This window comes from Polyodon spathula, chromosome 13 (genome assembly GCF_017654505.1).
Source record: "Polyodon spathula isolate WHYD16114869_AA chromosome 13, ASM1765450v1, whole genome shotgun sequence".
NCBI classification, from domain to species: Eukaryota; Metazoa; Chordata; class Actinopteri; order Acipenseriformes; family Polyodontidae; genus Polyodon; species Polyodon spathula.
This window is the reverse complement of record NC_054546.1, coordinates 13,384,773-13,412,749: the sequence shown is the minus strand read 5'-3', so window position 1 is coordinate 13,412,749 and position 27,977 is coordinate 13,384,773. Positions and strand designations below refer to the sequence as shown.

The following is a 27,977-nucleotide window of genomic DNA, read 5'->3' as shown; positions in this document are numbered from 1 at the left end:
AAAAAAAAAAGAAAATCACACTTTGGTTACGAGGGCAACCTACTCAAGCAGAAGCAGAAACAGAAACTAAATCAACAACAAAAAAATTAAAAAAGGACTCAGGTGCTTCACATGCTCACATCAAACAACATAGTTCCTCCCTAGAGGGGGTCCCTACTACACAACAGCTCCAGATAATTAAAATACAGTGGCTGTCTAATTATTACAACTGCAACCAGTATCTATGGCTTGTGTCTGTACTGAGTGCTGTGAGCTAGCTGCAACTACAAGGAGGAAATCAGAATGGCATTATTGTTGCCAATTTCTTAAGCAACTACAGAAATTATTCACAAAACACATGAAACACAACAAATAAAAAATCTAGCCAACTCCATTGCCCAATGTTGAATTGTTACACTAAAAGATCACATTAAACCCTACAGTCAGGTTTATGAATCAAACTTCTGCAGTGATTCAGGCTATAAGAGACAGTGCTTTCAGCACCTGTCAAAATGCGTCCATGCCTAGTCAATGTAAACTGTTTGAAAATGACAGATCTACTACTACTACTAAGCTTGTAATGACAAACCTTCAATTGTCCACCACAGAGACAGCAGTGTGTTTTTCAAGAGCAAAACAAAATGTAGCCTAAAGGAAATCTGTTTTATTTTATTATTTTCTTAGAGTGCAGATACAGAGGCTGGGCACAGTTTGATGGAAGTCAGAATCATAATGGTGCTTTGAAACTGGGCAGTAGTCAGAGAAGGGTAAATTATGTTTTCATTATCTGACAGAAATGCCAGTCCAGAGGGTAGAAAATAGAACTGCTGCCCACTTGCACATCAAGTTTTGAATTAATGCTTAAAGAAAAATATTTTACAGCACGATATATTATTGAGAGAAACGGTAGTTCCTCGCGCCAAGTTAATCAGCGAGAACTGCTACAGACTCTCTATACAGCAAGGATAGTTTACGTGTTTTCAGGGTATTGGCGCAGCAAAAGTAAATCAGCCAAAAGCACCATTTCATTTTTAATGTGTAGCTCCCAACACTCTTAGGTGAAATGTAGAAACAAGTCAATACCTGTCATACAGTAAGAAAAATAAGTGACCAAAGTCTCCTTTTTCTCCTGTCTTTTGTAGATTTTTGCAGACCCCAGGCACTTTTATCCACACATATGTATATATTACAGGACATCCTAGTTTAAATGACAATTAACTTGTTTTGACAACCTGGGAATATAGTAGGGAACATTTATTTTTACATCAATATCATTTATATTAAATGATTTACTTCTGTTTTAAAATGGAAAGCGAGTCAAAGGTTAACTGCATAACTTTGTTGTTTTAATTGACCATGATTATTTCGGTGACGCTACAATGAGGGAAACTACAATGCTTACATATATGTTTGCTTGGCTGTGGAAGTTGGCGGGTGGCGATATAATGGGTAAAAATACCTGGAGGGTGGCGTTATAAAGGGGGGTGTTATAACGCGGGACAACTGTAACAATAATGTGCTATACTGCATGCTACGGAGAATCAGACTCTCACACTGGACTTCAACATGTCTTTCATTCAATGACACAACAGCATTTTTTGTATTGAGCCAAACTCCCATTGGAGAGACAGTTCTGCCACATGTCTGCAAGAGAGCAATAACATTTCTACACACATGCCTGATCAACAATAAACTGTACAGCTCAGGCTACTGAAGACCAACTACTGTACAGACTTGTTCTTTCTACTGTACCCACCTCCAGGCCAGCTGACAATGTTTTGTAATTAAGATCTACTATATGTAACACGTGCAGTATACAAAGTCAGGGACGATTATTGAATTATGTAAACAGGCTGAACCTAAAACATACTGATTTCACAAATAAATACTGCCTTGGACCAAGCAGTAAGTATGACCTAATTCTTAACATACTGACGCTCACAAAAACCTATTCAAAATGCCAACTAAATAGATCATCCCAGGATATATGATTTAACTAGATGTATACACTTGAAATGTAATCTGGAATTTAAGTAGCGATAACCATTTCGTCAGGCAAATGTCTAATTTCATACTTTTCTTTGGCAAATAATTATATTAAATCACAAATTACATCATTAGGCTTGTAGAAACTACTCGAAAACCAACTCCATCAACCACGTCAGTGGTCTCTTCTGCAAGAATGAGCGTGTAATACCTGCCATGGAAAATCACAGCTCATCAGAAATTCAAAGCAGCAAGCCCAGGAGACTGTACTACTGATTACGCTCTTAAGTTAGATGATCCCTGAACTGCTCAGATGGAAATGACACCAAACCTAATTGTACAATGACTTAAAGCAGAGAAATGTAAATTATTTAATACATAATATTACTGTGTCTTATTTTATGTATCGTTCCTTTAAAAAGAGCGCAGAAGAGACTCTTCTCTTAGCATTTTGTTAAGGCGCAGAAACACAAATGTTTTTAATAGTATTCACAATTGTAAGAAATGTTTAATATGAACTTCATGTTTGCTGTTAGGACATTATTTTGGGGTAACACAGCTTCTAATTAGCTTATTAACTTACAACTTCCTATATAAGTACTGCCTTTCTGACATAAGGTTGCAGCCATAGCTGCATATATCACGTTTTTTAACTGGTAACAAGCCAATGTACTTTTTGTAACTTAGCCTTTTGTACATTTAACATGTTTTGGTCAGATGACAATAAAAGAAATGAATTATGATTTGCAATAAATACACCCAATGTTTAATTTTACAAAAAAAATGTAATATACAACAGATGTGGCATTCTTACACCATATTTTACATTACCTATGTGTTGACTATTTCCTTACCACACCAAAGCATAAACAAGTCAAAACATGACAAATACGTTGATTTTCTTAATAGCCTTCTTGTGTGTCCTATACTATGATATACTGGAGTTCGTATATGCTTGTGAAGTCTAAGAGGAAAACATTGATTGAAAACACTTGTTGTCCCATAATTAGTGCACTGGTCAGCCCATGCTCCCAAAAATACCGTAGTCTCTTGATTTAGGTATAGTACAGTACTGACGTATATGTTCTATTCCACTGTTAACATACATGTCATCGGCATCCCAGGGTGATGTTACTGTATCATAATCATCAAAATAACAACTGTAAAGTTTAAAACAAACAGACAGCATCAGTGCCCATCACACAATCCAGGCACTTGACTAGAAATAAAATAAAGAAATAAAACTTACCTCAAACAATAATAAAACCTTTTTCAGATTAAAATTACCGTTTCATTTCAGAAAATGCCTTGTTGTTGAGTGGTGCATATTTACCCTCCATGGTTACTTTCTGCAAAATCTGAGTAACGCTGGGGGGCTGGCACTACTCTGAAGGTAGAAAGTAGCCTATGACCTGGAAGATGTAAATTTCACTTCAGGTCAATACTGTATGAGTGGAAATGGGAGTGCCGGGGAGCTATGTGCGTTAAATTAGTTTGCAGGGTGTGACGCACCCTTGTTTAATCCAAAGTATAACACTGAATTGCATGGTCTTGCAGTGTCAGGTTGTCCCCACCTGGCAGAACAATGTGGTTTCTAAAGTGGGACGTGTGTACCATTTACCAATCTGTTTAAAATGGTATTAAATCAAAGTAAGTATTAACACACAAGACAGAACGTTGGAACAAAAGTCTAATCCGACACCGGTGTTGCCACGGCCATAAGAATTCAAATTCAAGTAAGTATAACTGGTGTTTTTGTCTATTAAACAATGTACTTTTGCATTTTGACCGTAGTGGGGTTTTTACTTTAAGATCTTAAAATACCCACATCGTCTACAATAAATTGAAAACAAGGCTGTATATAGATATGCAGATGTTTAACCTAAAAAAAAAAAAAACTGCATTCTGTTGAAGTATAATAAACTAGCTAGTATGGCTATCAATATAGTAGATTGTAAAGCCACCACGGGCAGTCGGGACAGCATTGATTCAACATGACAGTCTCCTAAGGATTTGAAATGGTTCTGGAGGGAAACGTTACCATTTTTAAATGTCTGCCTTTCATCTCTTCGCTGTAAAAATCAGGTTGGAAATCAGAAGGCTACTGTCAACCAAGTTAAAAATCATACATATAAAATAATGGTGGTGGTGGTGGGGTGGGGCATACAGCCTTTTTACTTTCTTTTGTATGTTAAACTGTAAATTAAGGCTGGCGTGGTGCCTAATTTTTCACTATCAATATATCATTCTCCAAAAAAGCCAATGCATCGATTCATCGACATTATGAAAGCTTAAAAAAACCTGCTGTAGTTACATATGGAGCTGTGATGGATTACTGTGTAACATTGCTAGTAAAACTTTAAAAACTCATACCCAGATTACATTGATTACATCAGTTTATGCATATACAGTAGTAATATATGTATGTATGTATGTGTGTATATATATATATATATTATTTGTGTTGATTTGTACCTGTTGGGGGTCAAAGTAAAACATAAATAAATAAAATAAAAAGTTGTTTAAATCCATAGCTAGTCAGAGTAACAACCAATCAAGAGAAAAACTATGCAGGGCATTTCGTTAAAACGCAAAATAACAGCATGGCGTTTCTAAAAACGCAGATGTAAAAGACAGCATTCCCCCTTTTCATCCCTATCCAATAACTGTGTTTATATTACAAAGTAGTTTTATGCTATGCAACATGTAAAAATACTTTCACTGCTCCCTGCATCCTTCTTCCTCTAGCCACAATCATCTTACCTTTCGCAATATGTGCGCTATTCTGGTACGTTTCCATCTATACTGGATCTTTAGTGCCTCGACTCTCTGTCGAGACAAGGACATTCTCCTCTTCCCCCTGTGGGTTTGCATCCGCATCCAGGCCACCGCCGCGGCTCTCCAGTGAGTAGGGGGCTAACACTTCATATTTTCCAAGTCTCTGGGATCATCCGACCACCTTTCAGTCACCAAGGTTCCCAATCACGAGACAAACTTGCTTTCCTATCCACTTTTAACCCTTTAAGTAAATAGCACTCATTGAACCTGCTATAAATCACACTCTATAAAAATCACTCACCAATACTCCATGAAGTGGTCAAGCAACTTAGTTGTGTTACCAGAGTATCCCAAACAATACTTTCAATACGATAGTCAAACGATACAATGCTTCACCTCAGCCTTACTGTAAATGCAACTTTGCTTCTTTTATCCAGCTGTTACACCTCAGTTTAGTTTGATTGAAGATGGCAGCTCTTAACCCAGCTGTGCATGTGCTGTAATTCCAAAAATTAACTCTTTCAGCATCATTCTCTATGTTTAACTTACATGTGTAGTTTTGAAAAACACACACACACACACGTCATTTTCACATGTACTAATTCATATATGAATGGTACCATACTAGCTTAAAAATAGCTCTGTTTGCAGGCATACATTTCATGTAGTTAGTTACACTTACTGTACGCTTCCCACAAAGAGTTAAATGCTGCCCTGACTCCTAATGTTCTGCAGCTAATGATATGCCTGGACCACAACTGTATTCCTGATGTGCAAATGAATTTAATTTGGACTACCTGAAAATAAGCACAGCAAACAGCAGCTTTCTTTAACTTGGTATGGTGCCAGACATAGTTAAAATGAACACAACAGGTAAGATTAATGGAATTAATTCAATGTCCTACAGTTAGCAGGAACCAATAACAAATCACTAAGGAACATATTTGTGTTAAAAAAACACAATTGCTGGTCAATTGAATTGCAAACTGATCCCAGTAAAAACAGTGTGCACAAACTAAGTGAAAAGGTGAACACTGAAAGGACACAAAGGCATGTGTCAAGCTGTTGTTCCGACTGAGTAACAGGGTGTGCAATGTCAACAACTCATGCAGGGAAACAGGAAAGCAGCGTTCTCTATTCTTCTGCAAAAATGAACCAGTTAACTGAACTCCAAATTGTTGCTATATATACTAATATTAGAAGAAAAAAAATACATTAGAAATGGGGGACCACACCATAAAATAGTAGTAGTTTTTTACTACCCCCCCCCCCCCCCCCAAAAGAAAAAGGGCATATCTGATAGCCCCATGCACCACAGAGATAACATGGACATAAACAAAGGAGATAGCTGCTTCTACATTCAGCGCTCAAAGAATATCACAAACATTTGCAGAACTTTTTGAGATGTTATAGTAATAAAATAATAACTTGGATCACTTACTGAGGAGTTTGGTGATAAAACGAGTGATCAGGAGAGGATTTATCAGTATGAGCGTCTATAAAGAGGTATGTGGAAAATACAGCGAACAAGGGGTGGGGCTTGGCAGGAGTTACAGTACTGAGTGTCCTTTTGTGATTCAGTGCCTTTTAAACCTGTTTTACTCAGAAAAATTCTTTTAAACAGAGCGTGTAAAATAAACAATGCATGAAAATAAACTGGACCTGACACGCCTACAGGCACTAAATAAAGGGTTAGGAATAAGGGTTAAGAGATATGAGAACTTAGTGGTACCAGATGTACTGCATGATCAACATGAGTAAAGAAATATGCATTTACCAAGGCTGAACTTTATGATCAAGCACATGTAAACCCAATTATACTGAGAGGGATTCAGAGGCCTAGGCCTCAGGCACAGCTGAAGAACTACACCCACCACAGCTGTGTATGTGGCGGATTGCCCAATCAATAGTTTACACATTTCTAAGCTGCAGTTAAAAATAACGGTCTGGTTTGGAGAGGGGCTGGGCATGCCTAGAAATCAACTGTCAATGAGCGCATGACAATAGTTTTAATAGATAAGCTGGCGTGTTGGTTGGTTGTCCCAATTAGAAAACTGCCAAAGTCTGCAGGGTAAGGTGGGAAGAAAGAAAAATACTATGGTTACTGTAGTTCAATCAACTTGGACCCACTGTAGCAAACACAAGAGCTGGCAATTAAGAATTATTAAAAATCAGGAATATGGGTGTTGGGGAGTCCCAGTCTGCGCACAAAATCATGCATTGGCCTGCTTAAAGTGTAAACTGTGTCTCCGAGGAGTAATATATCTTCACTGTAGGAGCAGTCTGTGAGTGTCCATTTGGCAAAAAGTGCCAAGCAACTACTGTACCGTCTTTCGATATATATTTTTTGTCACCATGTGTTTTTAGAGACTACGCAGTTCACAATGAGTAGATGTAAGGGTCAATAATTATTACATTTATAATTACATAGTGATAACTAGTTTCCATACGCACACCATACCTGCTTTAAGGTGCTGCTGTACGCGCATGCACACACACGATGCACGTTACACACACACTTATATTCAAACATTTTAAATAAAATCAAGTGTAAACCACACTTTGAGGGTCTAGTTAATTAAACCGTCTCCAATTACAAAATTGCAGACAGAAACCCTAATCATTCATCTGGAGATGCAAGAGAGGCACTTCTGAAAACAGAGACCCAGTATTAACTCCTAACAACATCCCTGAAGAAATCACGGTTGCTTTGACTGGAGTTTAAGTAAATAATACTGTCAATGTCTGGGGCAGAACCTGGGTTACCAAGAGGCTCCAGAATTTACAGACACTTTAAGCAAGGTTCAGGTTCTTTTAACTCGCCTCTCTAACAGCAAATTAATTGATTTTATTGAGCATGTAACGCGAGCGTGAGCTGTCGCTAAAGGAATGTAATTGTTTTGCTAACAATTACTAAAAGCACACACCTGTGGGGGGGGGGGGGGGGGGGGGGGGGGGGGGGGGGGGGGGGGGGTGACTTCCTTCCATCAATCAGACCTATACAGCATTCTGATCTGCTGTATTTGTGTGATTGGGGCGGGACTGTGCAAAGGAGAAATAAGTATTACATTAATATAAACTTAACCTCAAGGTTATAAAGACAGAACTGCACTAATTTGATACGTATTGTTTACCATATAACATTTCAAGCAGTACGATTTTAATACATGTTATGATGCTCTCCGGATAGAATTGCCACCGCAATTAAACACATTTATTGAAGCCTTGCAAGCAATTAACACCCACTTTACTTGGTGATTTAACATCAATTCATTTGTGGTTTAGTGCCTTAGTGTCCATAGATTCTGGAGCCAGTTGGCAGCCCTGGGCAGAATACAGGAGAATTAACTTTTACAATGAGGAGCAGCTGGATTCTTTGAAGTGAAATACAGCTCATACATGTGTTGTTTAGGTGATGTTCCAATCTCTTATAGGCTCCTTGTGGATTTATAGTCTTTGAACTTTTTTTTTTGTACCCAGACAGTTACATTTAAGAGTCTTGGACAGTATAACAAGCGTTAGGTTCTCTAATCATTTAAGATGATTAAACTGTGCTTCCTGGGGTACATGTGAGAAAATACTGAATCCTAACGCTTTCCATACTTCATGTGACACAGCATTATTGTCATACAGCCCCAACTGATCTTAAATTATGAAGAAATGTGATTTATAATTGGTATTTTAAAAAATTTCTGGTTATACTATTTAAGATTTGTATTTTAATTTACAGTGTAACCATATCATCCTTTACAGTTTTGCAAACTTCACCAATAGCAAACATTACAATAGCTGTAAATGTTAAAAAATAAAAGGCATTCAGTTTGCATATTGATCTGCAAGAGGAATATTGCTATCAGTAGGTGCTTTGTTAAATTCCTTTAGATTATGATACATGTCCTGAAGTACTTAAATCAAGCCATACCCCATTGCACATGCCGCCTCTTGTTTAAAATCAATGTTTTACTGTAACTAGTAAGCAACAAGACTAACACTTGACAACTTGTAACTCAAAAAGAATGTCTTGATAAATACTGTAAAACACCTAACCACCATGTTTTTATATTCTTTCTTCTAGTTTTGTACATTAAGCAGTTCTTTGTTTTTAGCTTTTGAATAATGTACTAAATAAAATAAATCTTGAGGATGGGTAGGAGCCCCACGTAGCTACAGGTGAATGGTATAGGCCTAATATAGCATTTTAATAAACACACCTTTCCCCACTTTGACATGATGCATTTCACACAGCTAAACTACCCCTTCTTCAGTCCCCTGTCTTTCCTATCTAGTTTTCTTGAAAAACAACAAGACTACAAAAGCCACACGCTCCCCTGCATCCTGAGCCTGATTAGTATCTTCTTACAAGTGCGATGTGTGAAATGTAAGACCATTTCCATTTCTATTCTGTGCCTACAGGCAGCTGCTCACCTCATCACCACACATACAACAGGACTTGAATTTCATTTTCATGTGCTGCGGTTATTTCCCCCCTATGCTGTAGCCAATGAGGGGGATTCCAAAATTCTAGGGGGGGAATGGAAAAAGAAAAGGCACGTCTGCATATAAAAAAACTATATAATTTTACACCCTATTTCCAACTCTTTGTCACCGTTTTCATTTATGTATGTTTAACTGCTGGATAGTTTGTATTGCATGCACGTAACATATCAAATGAAAGGCATCACAATTGAATTTTATATTATGTAAATTGCAACAGGATCAGGCATACTATACGTGGCAGAGATAAGAATGTGGAAGATGACCATGTTTGGTCACTGCTATATACAGTGCCTGTAGAAAGTCTACACCCCCTTAAACTTTTTTTCACATTTTGTTGTCAGTGCTTCAGAGTTTCATGCATTTAAATGAGGATTTTTCCCCACTTATCTACACACAATACTCCGCACTGTTAAGAGGGAAAAAGGTTTTATTGAGAAAAAAAAATTACATATTAAATACAAAACTGAAAGATCATAATTGGATAAGTTTCCACCCCCCTGAGTTAATACTTGGTGGAAGCACCTTTGGCAGCAATTACAACTGTGAGTCTGTTGAGATATGTCTTTACCAACTTTGCACACCTAGATTCGCACTATTTGACCATTCTTCTTTACAAAACGGTTCAAGCTCTGTCAAGATATAGCGAGGAGGTGGATTTCACAGCATATAGCTGTGTGCTGGCAACCAAATAAACCAAACTAAAACAACGAGCACAGATTTTTAAAGCAGCAATCTAACTTTCTAGCCACCAATTATAGCACTATATGAGCTTTTGTCACCTTATGTTCCTGAAAATGACCTTCAAAATACTAGAGTAAAAAATACAAAAAGACCACGAGGAGGATATTGTCAACCACAATGGCAAATCATTTTAAAACAGTATCAAAATTGTGGAAGAGAGAAATCTGTTACTGGCTTCACTAGTGATATCTTCATTCACGTTTTACTGCATTTCTTCCCTTGTTACAAAAACATTTCCTGTTTGCAATGCATCACAACACACACCAACAGCTCACTTCTAACCCCTCAAGCAAGACTTAGGCCTTGGCATAAGGACTCTATTGAACATCTGCCACTTACTGTATGATTGTACGTTTGTTTCAAATGCAATTGTAAATGTCATTAGTAATTAGTCTGTCAGTCTAAAGGCAGGGGTGCCCAAAGTTTACAGAGCAGAAGGCCGCATAGCAAGGCTACTGTGGGACCATGGGCCGCAATGTGACCAAATTGCATGGACTGAAAATTTGAAGTCCTTTTTTCAAGTGCACTTATTTGCATACCTGTCAATATTGAGTTTTCAAAATAAGGGAGCTTGTGTAAACTGAAATCTTAGTGGCCTGAATTGATGGTGTGTTTAAGGCTTGTACAATCAAAATTGAAATGCAGAAGAAAAGTCTCATCTACAGTAAAATATCATTCTGAGTCATACAGTGTGCTTGGTCACTGTTGGTTTTTTCTTTTTTTTTTTTTCCTTCTGTCAATGTGTCAATTCCTTGTGCCAACACTGCACAATATAACTATAAAAGATGTAAAATGCCACAGGGGGGCAGTGTCTTGTGTTATGATATAATAATATATTTAGACAATGCTGTTAATAATGTAGCCAGAAATTTGACCCTTCCCCTGGTCCCCCAACCCTCCCTCCTGAGCTGTGCGATAAAGCAAGTAACGGTCAGAAAGCGGTTTTATAATTATTCAATGCAGTGATCTTTTTATGTTTGACTTTTAATACAAGGACTTTTTATAAAGGCATCTCTTTATGATGATTTTCTATTGTGAGTTTTATATTTAAAATGACTTAACGCTAATTAGGTGACCTCCCTTGCAACTGTGATCACTATAGATTTTATTAACAATCAGTACTGTATCTCATGCAATCAGTGCTGTATCTCATGACCACTGAATGTGATGCCTACAATATCAACACTGATGCTGACCAGAATCAGCTTGAAACAGAGAGTCTTGCCACCATAACCACACCGACGAGGGCAGCAGAACCCCAACAACAGAATATGTGTGAAATATCTTCTATATACTAAAGTTTTTGTTTAAATGGGCTGTCTCTCACAAAATTGTTTAATTTCCTTTACATGTGTTCTGCATATAAAATGTATATATGTATATATAATGTGTTCAACTGTACCCAAAACTTACTTGCTGGTATGTTTCAAAACTTCCCTGTATGAAAGGAGGTCAAAATTTGAGCATACCCTCCACCACAACTCAAAACACTTTGCAGGCCCATGTTGAAGTGCAATCCTGGTTACCATGGTAGCCTATGATATAGTGGTAGGTGGTCAAGGCTGGTCAGCAGCAGAAATAGCAAATGCTAAACACAGAACTTCAGTTTAAAGTGCCTTGGCACCCTTTTAGTCAACAAATAACAAATGAAAGGTTTAAACAAAACTCTTACATCAAACAAACTATCACAAATCAACTCCCAAGCTACAGCTATCCAGGTGCAGGGTAAAAGGGGAGTGACCACAGGTAATTGACTTCAATCGTTCAATATTCACCTTGCCACATTCCACACTTTTCTATTAAATAAAACAATCAAACAGTGTCATGTGGCTGTCCAAGGGTGGCCATATTGGTTTTAGCCACCAAACTCTCGCACATACAACCGTGCACCAATATGCAAAGCCTATACTCTATCACACAACCCTGCACCAGTGCTAGGCAAGAGTTTCAAATTCTATACTTTGTAACGCATCAGCTGTGCAGATTCCTTCCTGTCATTCTACAGCCACCCAAAGCTTTAAAAAAAAAAAAAAAAAAAAGAATGAGACCAGAACTCTCTCTCTCACTCTCTCTCTCTGAGAGAGAGCTTAACAGTATCTACCCCATTTTTATCCACAAACAAATAAGACCTCCCACTGTAAATTCCTTTAGACTACTGTTTGCCAGTTAATACTACTCACCACAGGGACCTCTTCCTGTAATTGCTGTTGTTCTGATAAGATAAGTACAGAACTTAACTGTAGCTAAAAGCTTCTGAAGAAACTACAAAACATCATGAACATAAAGTTTCAAGATGAGCTGAAAGTCTCAACAATTCACATTTCCCTCCGAAGAGTTACTAATATAACCACAGCAATACCAAATAGCAACACATCACTAAACCTGATGTTTACCTAACATTACAGTAGTTACTAATGACCTCAGTTCTGTACTTTGTCACCACAATTAAACTAACTGTTTAAAAAGAGCCTTTTAATTACATGCAAGTACAGGTGGGTCATAGTAGAAATTCAGGATCTCACCAAAAACAAATCTAGGCTTTATTCCACTACTCTTTTAAAAATACACAAAATCAAATGACACCTTACAGTAAATAAGTTACACTAAAGCTGTTGGCCATCACACCACACAAACACTTTAAAGGCAAAATGCCAGATTTATGTTAAGGTTTAAACAGAAGAGAGCATATCTTGCACAAACACTATGGTTAAAACATAAAAAAATATGAGTGGAAGAGAAGAACAGGAGAAATGCAGCTTTGGTGATGCATGCATGCGAGAAGACAGTATGTGAACAAATATATTTAGAAGGTTTTTACTTTTTTAAATGATCAAACTAAAATGTGCACACCCTCCTTGACATACAGTATTGACAATTGAAAGTTAGGGAACATGACAAAAGCCTTACCTTGACTTTTCTTCAAAAGCAGTCCTTCTCATAATAATTGAAGTCTCGGTCCTAAGGGATGAGTATAGTGAGAAAAAATTACAAAAGAAATACACTCATTGCTATTTAGTAAGTATAGAAATGAGAAATGCTGCTATTGTAAGTATAGAAATGAGAAATGTCTTTACCTGTACAATATAATATTCACAGCAGCACTTAAATATTCCCCTTGCCTCCTTAAGAAAGCACCTTACATGTCTATGTCAATCTATACTTGAAAAATAAACCAGCAGCTAGTCCCTTTTATCACTTCTCATGAGACTAAAGTGCTTATGAGTACACATTTAGAAACTGTTGGTGTGAATGCATTTAACCTGAGAAAAAAACAGTAGCAACAGAAACAAAAGCCAAACAAAAAATAAACAAGGACCAGACACCATACACAACAGATAGATAGATCAGCATAACATTTACCCTCTGAACCAGAAACTGCTTTGTCAATTTACGATTGGTACATTGCTATAAATCTATAATACGTTATAGGCAAATCCAGTTATAATGACCAGTTACGGTGCAACTTTTTGTGTCAATGTAATTAAAGAATTTATTTTTATTTTTTTTAACAAAAACATTTGTGTGTCTGAAAATTGTTAACAAAATAAATGTCTGGCTTCTTCTAAAGAAGATATCACATTTAAAAGAGTACAGCTGATCCTGGCTCAACTTTACCATAAGGAGGGTTAACTGTACACATTACCTTTATATAACTGGAGGTGGATACAACTTAACTGCATCCTATTATCATACACAAATCCAGTTAAACCATACCATGAAGAGGATCACTGTTCCAGTGACTATTCCAATAGAGTAGGAAACCTCTCTCGCTGAACTCACAACTCAGACAAAGAGTCTGGGTTAGTCCACTTAAGCAGAGAGGTTTCATGCAAATAAGAGGCGAGGGAGGGGGGAGTTAATGAGTAACAGGTACTTCAGGTCTAACTTGCTATACTACTGACAATTTTTTGATATAGGTTTCTCACAGGCAAGTCAGCATTCTAACATTAGTCTGTGAATAAATCTTCTCACCTCTGCAAATAGTAAATTAGCATTGTGGTTTTCTGTTGCTAAGTCTCACCACATTAAAATGGCAATAACCAAAATGTTCGATATTTCCCTGCGACACATTAGCATAACACATTTGCAAGACCCCTTCGGAAATGGGCTGGTTATTGGCCAATCCTCATTCAAGGAATAACCACAGTGAGTTATTGTTGGAATACTCAAATTAAAATGTATTACTTTAATTTTTTTTAATTTTACCCCCTCGGCCCATTCACTTCTACTTGTGCCAATATTCCGGCACAGACAGTCGCCATCATCTATATCTTAATATAGTGTATCGTATTATAAAACTAACAAAATGAAAATGGATATAAATCTCTGATTTTGTGGTGCCCTCTCCTGTTTCTCTTCCAGGACTGGGATTCTAAGGGCCCTATGAAATCAGTTTTATTATTTTGAATTCACTGATATATTTTTTCCTGATTTCAGATTTTTCGGTTTTAAAAATCTGTAAGTTGTTAGCTAGTTGTTTTGTTTTTTTTTCTTTCTTTTCAACACAAGCTGAGCTATAGCATTTTAAAATAGATTTAATGTTTTCATTACTAATTAATGACAATGTGAATAAAAGTCTAAATATTTTGATTTATTCTAATTTAATTTAAAAAAAGGCACTTAATATCTTCCTGAGAACTTTGGAGAAAAAATGCAGCAAGTAGACACTACATTCTACAGTAGTCATTACAGTACTGTCTGCTCAGAATAGCTTACAGGTGGTAGTCGTTCCTCCTCCCAAGAGAGAACTGTAGCTAGCAAGTGAAGTGGCACGAGAGAGAGAGCTGTTTTACAGGTAAAATAACAGTCGTGTATGCTGGGTGAGAGGTACAAAATTAGTTTTTCATGTGCTCCCATGACGTGTGTTTCTTGAACCCTCTTGTCATACAAACACTGTGCTATTTCAATGTCAATTTTAAATATATACATATATAATTTTGTTTATTTAAACTGATTTTGTGGTAAATGTCCTCGGGTGCCAAATTCCATCTGAATCCCACGATTCCGTCTGTGTTCTCCGCAACACGGATTTCATAGCGCCACAGATTTAGGTCACAGTGACTGAAGGCTTCTCAGCTTACAGGAGAATAAAGAACAATGAAAGGAGAGCGTGGGAATGGAAAGCTGAGGCAGCATATTCATCTCCCCAGGGCGTTCAAGTGCTCAGGTAAGACAGTGACGCTGTGCCATACTCAAGACTTGGAGAGAAGCTAAAGCATCAGTCTGCAAACCTCAACAGTACAAAGCAGCACAACAGCAAATACTCAGATCTAACATCTCAGATCATAATTCTTTTTTTTTCTCCAAAAAGGCACACATGCTTGTTCTACAGCTAATTCTTAAAGCAAAAGTTCTGCAAAGTCACTGTTTTGAATGGACATCAAAAGTGTTAAAAGAATCTGGGGTAACGGCTATTCAAGAACAGGTACACACTCAACACTTCTTACATTCTTAGCATGTTTGACAATTAAATTCATACACTTTCACTGGCTCCTTCTCTTTTAGGCTTATATAGTTCCATTTTTTCAAAACCCAAACTACATTAAGTGGCCAACTATGAACTCAGGTTAGAAGAGCTAAGAAGATAAACCCAGTCAGTGTTGCTAGGGAGGTGTATGTCATTTCCCATGTAACTGCACAAATCTAATGTTCAAGACAAGCCCTGACTTTGTGACGTGACAGTGGACCTCTTTCACATATAACCTACATTACAAAAGGAAATATAAGCCTAAAAAAGCATAATGTATAAAAAAGAAGTCAAGAGTAAAGACTGAAACAAGATTTACAAGTTAGAAACTACTGCAGTTCCATAGAATTGATACTCAAGATGTCTCTTCTCACAGTTTCAGTTTGAGTTCAAAGCAGGAAGCTCATGGAGCAAACAATGTGACCATAAACTGTTGCAGACAGAAAATTTTAAAAGGAGTAAACAAAGGCAAGATAGAATGATCACAGCTGTCCGATAAAAAGCAAACTAGCCAAAAGTCAGTTAAGACAAGAGAGCCGAAGCTGTCTTATTTAAGGGCGAGCTATACAGTTGTAATTTCAAAAGGTGTGGTAAACTTTTTTGTACCACAGAAACCATGGATAACTATAGTTGAATCTTGATGTGCATTTTCTGCCTTTTTGCTTACAGTAAAGCCAAGAGTGGCCTGCAGATGAGATTTTTATTTATTTACTTATTTATATTTTCGAACCGTTGATAAACCCTCCACATTCTCGCATTCATTCCAGTCAAATGAAGCTATTTATACAAAATGCCTGCAGTTCATTCTCACCTCCCACAAATCTGAAGAATGCACTGACACACCACATCTAAGAATATCTCAATTTTCACTGCATTATGTTACAAGGGCCTCTGACCCATGTTTATACCTCCAGGTCTCTCTAAAGTAATACCAAAAAGTCACTTCAGGTGAAATTTCTATTTTTGTGGATTATCATCATGATTTCCAGGACACATTTTTTTTTTGCCAGGATGATACACAGTGCTCATAGAAGCTGGCCATCCAACTGGTGTGAAAACTGCTAACAGGCAGGACCCTGCTGGAAAAGCTAGGCCATATTGCATGAATCACTTTCTTCCATTATACAGTACCCAAAAAATAGTAAGACCGTGTTGCTGGTGTTGCTGTGGCAACCAGGAATTACATTCATAAGGGTTCTCCAACTAGGAATGGAAAAGACAAATACAGGCAAGAAGCCTTACTGCAAATTAATGAAGGAAGAAAACAATGATCCACCCCGTGTGCAGTACAGCAATCTCCGCCATCTAAACAAAAACCTTAGCAGCCACAAGTTTTAATACTTGTTTGTTCCGTATGGTATAGCAGAGACCATTGAATGTGGCAGGTTCTCACTGGTTTGTTCTGTACACACCAGGATCATGTTTACAGTCACTGATTTCAAAGAAAGCTGACTGTGCTGAGATTAAAACAGCCTTCCCGTGAACAAGGCACTACATATGCCCTAGAAGCAAACTGGCTTGTTCCACAAGGATATGATCTTTTCAGAAAGCATGAGCAGCAAAACTTGTTTTGGGCTAATGCCTAACCAGCTTGAGGCTAACAGGATTTTCTTTGATTATGACCATTTTATGTAATGAATAAAAAAGTTTTTTTTGCATGGGCCTCACTGTAGCAATTAATGCAAATATCACCCTGTAGAACATACAAACAGAAAGAAAATCAGTAATAAAGGTTATTTATGATTCAAGCTACATGACGTTTTGTCAGATACACATTAAAAAAACAACAAAAAAACCCTAATAAATAATAAACAAAGCATAAATAGATACTTACTATTTTGTTGTCCTCCTTACTAAATGATCTAGAACCATTATACAAGTAGTTTTGAAATGTACATAAAATATAAGACTTGTTACAATTTAGTCTAGATGCTCATTTCATCTAAACTATGATTTATTCTCCTTTTCTGCCCCTTTTAATCCAAGTTGATCTGCAATACTACAGATACTGAGGTGCGTTGTACAGTTCGTGCCACTTCTGACTCAAATGCAGAATGAACAGTCGATATGGAATGTTCACATGCACTGGCTGATTTTTGTGGGTTGGGCTGCGATTTAACAGGAAGGCCCCTCCCATTGCTTTTCTGTCCTTCACTTTCCTTTTACACCTGGCTGGTCTCAGTCAGCTTAGCATGATGTTAGTTAAAGTCACTAAAGGTGGGTTTACTTCTATCATTAAGTGCTCAAAGCACACAATTACATCCAATTTTTATGCAGTACAATTAATACCTTTTGTACACTTCAATTGTACTTCAGTTCTCAATAGATGATAACAGCAAGCATGCCTTTCTCCAATGGAATTTGCCTGTGAGTTTTAAGTTTCCTGTGTCTTATTACAGAAATACGCCAACTTTTATAATTCAGCCAGGATCAGGCTGCATTAAAACAAATACTTTCCCTCAAAATAAGATGGGAACAAACCAAGAATAAATAAATAAATAAAAATCTCCACAAGGACTATGCTGCTATCAATGATTTAGAGAGGACCAAACCAGCCAGAATAATAGCAACTGTTGCTGGGCTGTGCATCAGTTGAAAAACCAGACATTGCAAAATATGCCATAAAGTAGTTCCTACAGATATGAAACCTTATGCCTACTGTGTTATTTGCCAGAAACTGCATGTTTTTGTAGCAAAAGCAATGGGAAGTGTTGTCCTTGTCCTGCATTGGATGTCCTTTGTCCTTTTATACACAATAACCAAAGGGCCTGAATTCCTTTTGAAATCAAAACTACCATCACTGATTCGCTTTTACTGTGATATAGAAATAAAATCAGAAGGTCAACATCTTTGTGTGATACAGAAGATGGTGCTGGAGGGGGAAGGAATCAACGGGTGAGTAAAATATATTACAGCCTTGGAATCATGAGTACTTCTGATAAATACATACTTAACCATTGCATTTAAACTGCAACATTGAATATTTAATGCATTCTAAAAAGCTCAGTTGATTTGGAGGCTCGCTCAACTCAGTATTGTTGACCATGTGTTTTACTGTAATTCCACAGAAAAAAAAAAAAAAAAAAAAAAAAAGTTACTTTAAGTTAACAATGAACTTCAATAAGAAAATGCTGAATTTCTTGTAGCAGTACTGGCAAATTCTGAAGAGGCTACAATAATGAAGCTCAGATTACCTGTACTTTGAAAATATGCATGTTTTCAAAATTCAAATCTTTTTTACAATACATTGTAGTATTTATATTACACTTCTGCTTACATGTACATTGTCAAATAGTGTACTGCTAGGAATAATAACCATAGCATAATTCTCTCAAAGGCTTCATCTCTGAGTGCTTAAGAAAATGATCCATTATGCAGTTTTGCTAGGGGCAAACAGAGGAACATCTGGGGGTGATAAATAATGTAGGAAGCAATGTGCTTTGTTCACAGCAATTTGTCACTTTTAGACACTGTTAAATCCACCTCCAGTCAGGTGAGATTGCAAGACAGCATATTTGACAAAACTCTTGCTATTTTGAGCTTGATTCTTCTGGTCACACTGATTTGTCACCTAGTGCTGTCTTTCTAATTAGCTTCCGAGACAGACACACTAAACTGGGGGGAAATGCACAGCGAAATCCAGGAACAATGTCTGCCATTTATCTGTGGCGGCTGCAAGAATGGAAAACACATTCTTGTTTTTACAAAGATTCAGCTTGTCACAACAGTAGCTCTGCTAATGTTCACCACCCGTCAAGCTCACTACTCTAGTCGACAGCCCATGCTTTCAGACAAAATGTTCCCTTGTGTATGCTGGATGTTTCTGTGTTTCCAGAAACAAGAAAACATTATTCCCCGAAGTAGACCAGGGTTTCACTTTGAGAAACATTTTGCCTATAGCCAATCAGGAAAGACTTAGTGCCCCCCCCAAAAAAAAAGTTGCCAAATGTACAGGCAACTATATCTTGCCTGAAACATCCTTTATTTCTTGTCATTTCCTTGTTAGAGTATTGTGTCGTTCTCCAAAACAAACCTGTTTGGCAGATCCTACAGGCTGACTGCATAGCATTCTTATGCATCACCAACATTCTCTGAATCTTTCAAATATTTATTTTCATTTGCAGTACCATGGGTCTCTTTTCAATTTGTAATATTATTACATATAGTGTAAACAAGCTTCACTCACTCGGGTTCGTTGCCCCTTTAAAAACCAGACCCGACACAAAGAACTGCAGTTTTAGCGCTTACACACTTTTAATAATACAAAATAAACAAAAACAAAATAAACACCTAGCTCCTTCAGAGCACTACCTTCACAGGCAGGATCACCCTGACTAACACACCAGACAGCTAAGCTGTTTACTGGTAGACAAACAGGTTAATACACCGTACTCACTTGTGACTGCTTCAGAAACAGGGCACACACCTTCCTGCTTCCTTCTCCTAAGCAGTCCTGAGCAGACTGCCTGCACCCTTTTTAAACCCTGCACCTGGCACTAATTTGCAATAACCACCAGGTGTGGGTGATAATGAACTAATAAAACAATTAACAAAACAATTAAATTAACCAAAATGTGCATACGCACATTTTCTTTTTTTTCCTGCTCACAATATATATAATTTAGAATTATATAATTTCATCGAGGGTTTCTGTGACATCATAAATTACGAGACCGAAGGTTTAAAGTATTCTCAGTTTATTAAAAACAATTCGGGATTCAAAGTACTTGTAGAACAAACAGGTTATAATACACCGTATGACTGCTTCAGCAAACAGGGCCACACACCTTCCTGCAAAATTTCTAAAGATTGTCTGTATCTGTCAGCAGTATGAGCAGAGGCCTTACACCAGTTAGCTAAGTATACTGCGTCTGGCACTAATTTGCAATAACCACAGTGATGATCATTTAAGTGGGTTTAAACCCGTCCGCTTTAAATGAGCACCAATAAATTACCAGACCGAAGGTTTTGTATTAACCGTCAGCATTATTCAAGTTTCTATTTTCTTTTTTTTCCTGCTCACAATATATATAATTTAGAATTATATAATTTCATCGAGGGTTTCTGTGACATCATAAATTACGAGACCGAAGGTTTAAAGTATTCTCAGTTTATTGTACCACATATTCTCTTAGATTCTTGTCTCTTCTATATGACATCAAGGGGGGAGTCTTGAAAATAGGCACTGTAGATGGGTCTTGTAAAATTTTAAAGTTGTCTGTATCTTTCTGTTGGTAGGGTGGTAAGTGAGGACCAGAGGGATTCTATCATCTGTGTGTTGTACACTGTTATTATATAAAGTATTTTTTCTATTTATATTTGAAATGCAGGATTTAGCTTTAGTGATGATCTTGTCTGGCAAAGAAATCCTGATCGCAGCTGCAAATACGTCCGAGTCTTAACAGTTGTGAACAGGGAATCTAATCACGGCAAGCCTTAGGTGGTGAGGAGTCATACTGCAGATATGAATGTGAATCAGTTGACTTGTAGTAGACAGTGGTGTTAATGGTGGAATTCAAAACAGTGATGGAAATGTTTAAGAAAGATATACTATTGCCCGTTTCTGATGTTCAGTGTGAAATCAGTACTCAGTTTTTTTTTTTTTTTTATATAAACAGTATGAAAAGCAAACCAATGCTTTGTAAACCAGTGCTGAATCACAACTGCTGAAAACACAAACAGGGTGGGGTTCCCTTGCTTGATTTAAAAGACATGCCCAAAAGCAATGTAGAGTAATGTGAAGCACTCAAACGGAGAGCAGGTTACAGAATGGTGATAGTTTAAACCAACACCAACAACTTTCACTTGTCTCCATTACAGTTGTTATCTGTTTTGTTTTTCTTTATAAAAGACGATAGAAGGACAGCAACATTATTAAAAATGAAACTATGTAACTTCATAGTTTCGGTGTCTTGTCAGGAAAAGGTTGTATGCACAATTATACAGGGGCATTCCCAAGTTTGGGCACAGTAAACTGGTGTGTAGTGTTGATGGGATTTTTTTTTTCTTACATGGGTCCCACTGTCTATTGCACTAATTTTTGCCATTATGCCATTTTTAATGGAGCTCTTTTGAGCCCTGCTGTGTTGAAAGAGTTCAAAACACCTGGTTTCATAAACCCCAAGATTAGTGCTAAATCAGGTTTGTGAAACCAGCCAAATACATTAAAATGAATGCATATAAAAAATGTAAAGCTTTTGCTGCCCCCATGTTAAAAGAGGACCGTATTAAAACAAAATTGGACTCCCCTCTGTGAGCATGTGTAGAAGTAACTGAGTTGAACCATTTTTTAAATCTGAGAACAGTGAAAAATAAATCCAGAAAAAGTAGAACCCCAAATTTACAAGCTGTCTACGCTAAAGATCACACAAGTCCTGCAAATACATTTTTTCTGTATATTTAACAACATTTTTAATATATGCCTTATTTTCTTGCAAATGAAAAAAAGAATTAAACCAGAGGCATTTTGCCTGATTCATTTACCACTGCTTGGTTCCAACTTCTGACTAGATTATAAAAAGGTCAGTTGCATACTATTTTCACTGCACTGTATTATTTTGTTGTTGCTACAGTTGCAGCAGGTAACAGACATTTCCACCTCAGCTATTCAAACACAGCCCTGAGAACAAACCAGTGCAGATTGTTTGAATTACCACACTTAAGTGGATTATCAGAGAAAAAAGTAGGTTTATTTTTCATTTGTTTACATTAGGTGTTTTTCTATACTAATAACTATTTGCAAGAAATAGCTTTCATATGATGGCTACACATTAAGACGTAGAAATGGAGCTGGTGAACATTCCAAAGATATCGTCAATGTACCCAAGATATAGTTTAGGTGTGTTTCCATTGTATTGTTGTAAAAATGTGTTTTCAACTGATCCCACAAAAAGACAAGCATATATATGATGGTCCCATTTTAGTTCCCATGCTAACACCCCTTACTTGAGTGTAAAAATCACCATCAAAAGGAAAAACAATTCAATGTGAGCACAAGTTCAGTTGGTCTCAGACGGATATCTGCTTGAGGTTCTTTCACTATCCGTTCCTCAAGAAAGTGTTTTATTGCAATTAACCCTTTATTATTTGGTATAACAGTGTAGAGACTTTTAATGTCCATTATAAAAAGAATAATATTATCACAAGGGTGCTGTTCTTTGAAATTATCCACTTGTTTTAGAAAATATGTAGAGTCTTTAACATAGGAAGGCAGTGATTCAATAAGGGGTTTGATAATTTCATCAAGAAATTTGGAGATCAGTTCTGTGGGACAGGAACAGGCTGATACAATTGGGCGGCCTGGAGTGTTTGGTTTGTGGATTTTTGGAAGTAAGTAAAAATGACTGCAATAGGGTTAGGGTTAGGGCTAGGGTTGGGTTATATTTATATATACAACGCATTCAGAGTGGATAAGAGGCAGGGCTGATGTGTACACAATCAGCAGCCACTTTGCTACAATGAGGAATTAGGATCAGTTTCTGCGAAGCGGGCATGTAGACGCAGACGTTAGAAAAAATGTTGCATATATTTGAGGGTTGTGAATTCGTCAGCTACTTTTTTGGGGACAAAACTGATTGTTCAGCACTGGTGAGTGGCAAGTTTTCTGGAATAGTAACTACTTTCTTTAGTTGTGTTCTAATTGTGATGTTCAGATCAGAGTTAGAAAGTGTATGCTGCTTTACATTTTTCAGTGCAGACCATTTCTTACTTTCGGCAATCTTCATAAAATCATAAATATCAGCATCCAGTTCATGAATAAGGCAATGTGAACTGTAATACAGGTTGACATAAGAGAATTTTTTTAAGAAATTCTGAAGTCGGTCAATTCTTGATTTAGTTTTAGTACTTTTTCTTGCTGGCATTTTACTGTTTTCAAAATTTGCTTACTACATTTTAAAATTGTAAATTGCACCGACCTGTAATATCTTCTGTTAATCATGGTTGGGGTTGAAATTGGTTCTGAAACCTCTTGGAATAATGTTTTCCTTCAAACACCTTCTGGTGAAATTAATGCTGTTGGTTAATCTCATTTTGGTCCAGGCAGATTTTGCAAGCCTGATGGCAAAAATGGTTGCTCCAGGATCCAGATTATTACCAAATTGGGTTATTTTCTTGCAACAATGAGATGTTACTTTTCTTACAGTAGTCGCTTTTACGCCAAGCAATCCAGAGCAGAGGTGGGCGGGCTACCGATCCCTGAGAACAGAGATCAGCCCTGCCTCTTAAAGTTCGGCCTCTTTGCACAGCCCAGACACGAACTGGCACCGTCCAATCTGATGACTCATCCTGTGTCCCAGCAGTGCTTTAACTGGATGAGCCACTCGTGGACCCCCCAACACGTTATTATTTCTAACACAGTATAGGATAATAAGGTACATTTAGATTAAAATGGCAAACCTATTATTGTTAGAAATATTAGATTAAGGTTTCAGGTGACTAAACAGTCCTTCAAGGTTCATTCCTACACAGTATCAAGACATATGAAACCCCTCAATTAAATCATCTTTGTAACATACTCCAAAGACACTAGTAATGCACTGCAAGTACAGAACTGTACTGTACCTGATTTCTTCAACTCTAATCACAACTATTACATATTATTAACTTTATTTGATAGAATAAATCCTGATCTTTCAAAATACTGGTTTTAGATCCAAGTATACATTAATTTATTCTGAATTACATAAAGGTTAATGTGACCCAACTTTAAATATCAAGGCTGTAATTTTAAATATGAACATACAGTCCATACTGTATGCACAAACGGTCTCCTTTACAGTTTTTGTTACAGCTTCTCACATTTGTATATCCCTAAAAGTTTTTCATATGCTGAAACAGGGTTGTATATATTAACAAGTGCCATGTGTAGTCCTGAATAAATAAAACACTTAAATTATGGAATAGCCTGTTACAATGAATGGCCATCACTGCCTCATCATATATGCATTTTGATGGATAAGTTTGAAGGTCAGCGCACAAAACATTCATGATTTATTGCACAGTTCTTTCAGTACTCAGTTTTTTTTTTTTTTTTATATAAACAGTATGAAAAGCAAACCAATGCTTTGTAAACCAGTGCTGAATCACAACTGCTGAAAACACAAACAGGGTGGGGTTCCCTTGCTTGATTTAAAAGACATGCCCAAAAGCAATGTAGAGTAATGTGAAGCACTCAAACGGAGAGCAGGTTACAGAATGGTGATAGTTTAAACCAACACCAACAACTTTCACTTGTCTCCATTACAGTTGTTATCTGTTTTGTTTTTCTTTATAAAAGACGATAGAAGGACAGCAACATTATTAAAAATGAAACTATGTAACTTCATAGTTTCGGTGTCTTGTCAGGAAAAGGTTGTATGCACAATTATACAGGGGCATTCCCAAGTTTGGGCACAGTAAACTGGTGTGTAGTGTTGATGGGATTTTTTTTTTCTTACATGGGTCCCACTGTCTATTGCACTAATTTTTGCCATTATGCCATTTTTAATGGAGCTCTTTTGAGCCCTGCTGTGTTGAAAGAGTTCAAAACACCTGGTTTCATAAACCCCAAGATTAGTGCTAAATCAGGTTTGTGAAACCAGCCAAATACATTAAAATGAATGCATATAAAAAATGTAAAGCTTTTGCTGCCCCCATGTTAAAAGAGGACCGTATTAAAACAAAATTGGACTCCCCTCTGTGAGCATGTGTAGAAGTAACTGAGTTGAACCATTTTTTAAATCTGAGAACAGTGAAAAATAAATCCAGAAAAAGTAGAACCCCAAATTTACAAGCTGTCTACGCTAAAGATCACACAAGTCCTGCAAATACATTTTTTCTGTATATTTAACAACATTTTTAATATATGCCTTATTTTCTTGCAAATGAAAAAAAGAATTAAACCAGAGGCATTTTGCCTGATTCATTTACCACTGCTTGGTTCCAACTTCTGACTAGATTATAAAAAGGTCAGTTGCATACTATTTTCACTGCACTGTATTATTTTGTTGTTGCTACAGTTGCAGCAGGTAACAGACATTTCCACCTCAGCTATTCAAACACAGCCCTGAGAACAAACCAGTGCAGATTGTTTGAATTACCACACTTAAGTGGATTATCAGAGAAAAAAGTAGGTTTATTTTTCATTTGTTTACATTAGGTGTTTTTCTATACTAATAACTATTTGCAAGAAATAGCTTTCATATGATGGCTACACATTAAGACGTAGAAATGCAGTAGTACTTAGAAGTACCATAATACTAAAAATTGCTATTAAGATGCTATTAAGACTTAATTGTCATTACTAAGTAGGTAAGGACATGTAGTAATATATCTGTACTAAACACTACCCCTGTAAATTACACTTGGAAATCGAACTGTAAAGTGGACATAGTGGAACAACCTACCTGTTAATCCAATACATTGAGTTCTGTAAGGTTACTAGAATAGAAAATGTGGTATCTTTAACAGATGCAATTTTGTACATTTTAATGGTTACTCAATTCCATTCCATCTTTTACTTTTAACAACAATTCCATCGATACAGAATGACACATTCTCATTCACAAGGTCTGAAATAAAAAAGAAGCTATGAAAGCAATGAAAACTATTGAGAAAAATGGAGATGTGTGTGATGCAGTATTTAACAGCAAAGCTGAAAGTGATTACTGAAGTAATAAAACAGCTGTCACAGCCAACTGCAGTAGATTGTTTATTAATTCATAAACTAAACTGATCCTATTGTGTAAAGGCTATATTGATTTAATTTAAAAAAAATAAATAAAAAAAAAAACACTGCATTTTGACACAAATCGTTTCTGTTAATTAAACTAGAATTATTTCAAAGCAGGAAATAAAATTTAAACTCAATGGGCAAAACCAACCCAACCATCTGTATTTTGCACTTGTAGAAATTTTACGAAGAGACAACAAACGCAACCTGCAATGCTGAAGTATCAAGAAGTACCTTGTTAGCAAATTAAAACTCTTAATGTAGGTTAAAAGGGTGCGTCTCCACTTTCTTGGGGATTAACTGCAGGTGTAATCTGAGACCGTGCAAAGTCTGAAACTTTATTAAGGTCACACATGAAAAAACAAAGAAAGGGCACAAACTATTTTCTCCCCCTGTACATAAAATAACACATAGAAATATGAATATATACACATTTCATATTTATATATACATAGGTTAAATGTATTCTCTTTGGTTAAACAGTGCTTTGAGAAAATAAACTAATAAACCTTCTCTAAAGCAGGAGAAAGACAACAACTGGCTATGTTTAATCCCCCCTGCTTAATTTGGGAATCAGTATCTAGTAATGTTTACACAAGCTCACCTTTACAGTTTAATGATTTAAATACATGTGTACACTTAGGCTTTTTGTGCAATGCTACAGCTAACCAGACATGTATTGTAATGAAATAACCTCTGAAATATTTAACTGAAAATTCTTATAAAGAAATATTAAAAGAAACTTAAAACTACATAAATGTTTCTACTAAAAGTCTTCAAAAACAAAGACAGTTTAGAAGACAATGAAGAAAAACATTTGTCATTGAATTTAATAAGTCTGTTTTAGAATTTCAAAATTGCGTACTATGTAATGTTCAGCAGTTATGGGTGTATCAATTACGTATTTTATTTATATTTACAGTTAGAACATAAGAACATAAGTAAGGTTACAAACGAGAGGAGGCCATTTGGCCCATCTTGCTCATTTGGTTGTTAGTAGCTTATTGATCCCAGAATCTCATCAAGCAGCTTCTTAAAGGATCCCAGGGTGTCAGCTTAAACAACATTACTGGGGAGTTGGTTCCAGACTCCCACAATTCTCTGTATATTAAAAAAAGCGCCTCCTATTTTCTGTTCTGAATCTCTAGTTGTGACCCCTGGTCTCGTTTCTTTTTTCAGGTCAAAAAAGTCCCCTGGGTTGACACTGTCAATACCTTTTAGAATTTCGAATGCTTGAAGCAGATCGCCGCATAGTCTTCTTTGTTCAAGACTGAATAGATTCAATTCTTTTAGGCTGTCTGCATATGACATGCCTTTTAAACCCGGAATAATTCTGGTCACTCTTCTTTGCACTCTTTCTAGAGCAACAATATCCTTTTTGTAGGGAGGTGACAAAACTGAACACAATATTCTAATGCATTGTAAAGTTTTAACATTACTTCCTTTGATTTAAATTCAACACTTTTTACTATATATCCAAGCATTTTGTTGGCCTTTTTATAGCTTCACCACATTGTTTAGATGAAGACATTTCTGAGTCAACACAAACTCCTAGATCTTTTTCATAGATTCCCTCTTCAATTTCAGTAACTCCCATGGTATGTATAAGAGACATTTTTATTGCCTGTGTGCAGCACATTATACTTTTCTATTATAAATGTAATTTGCCATGTGTCTGCTCAGTTCTGAATGCTGTTTAGATCATTTTGAATGACCTTTGCTGCTGCAAAAGTGTTTGCCACTCCTCCTATTTTTGTGTCATCTGCAAATTTAACAAGTTTGCTTACTATACAAGAATCTAAGTCATTAATGAAGATT

At 36.6% G+C, this 27,977-nt stretch overlaps 1 protein-coding gene across 3 annotated transcripts in view; it reads right to left on the bottom strand.

Moving 5' to 3' along the window:
* LOC121325582 (phosphatidylcholine:ceramide cholinephosphotransferase 1-like) overlaps positions 1 to 27,977 on the bottom strand; it is a 66,623-nt gene that overhangs the window by 13,355 nt on the left and 25,291 nt on the right. For 2 of the 3 annotated variants that reach the window (XM_041268328.1, XM_041268327.1), the window contains exon 2: positions 12,889 to 12,939. The gene's annotated coding sequence lies outside the window, so the exon portion shown is untranslated. Of the gene's footprint in view, positions 1 to 12,888; positions 12,940 to 17,282; positions 17,508 to 27,977 lie in introns of those variants that run through there. The other variant, XM_041268326.1, reaches the window with a different exon arrangement.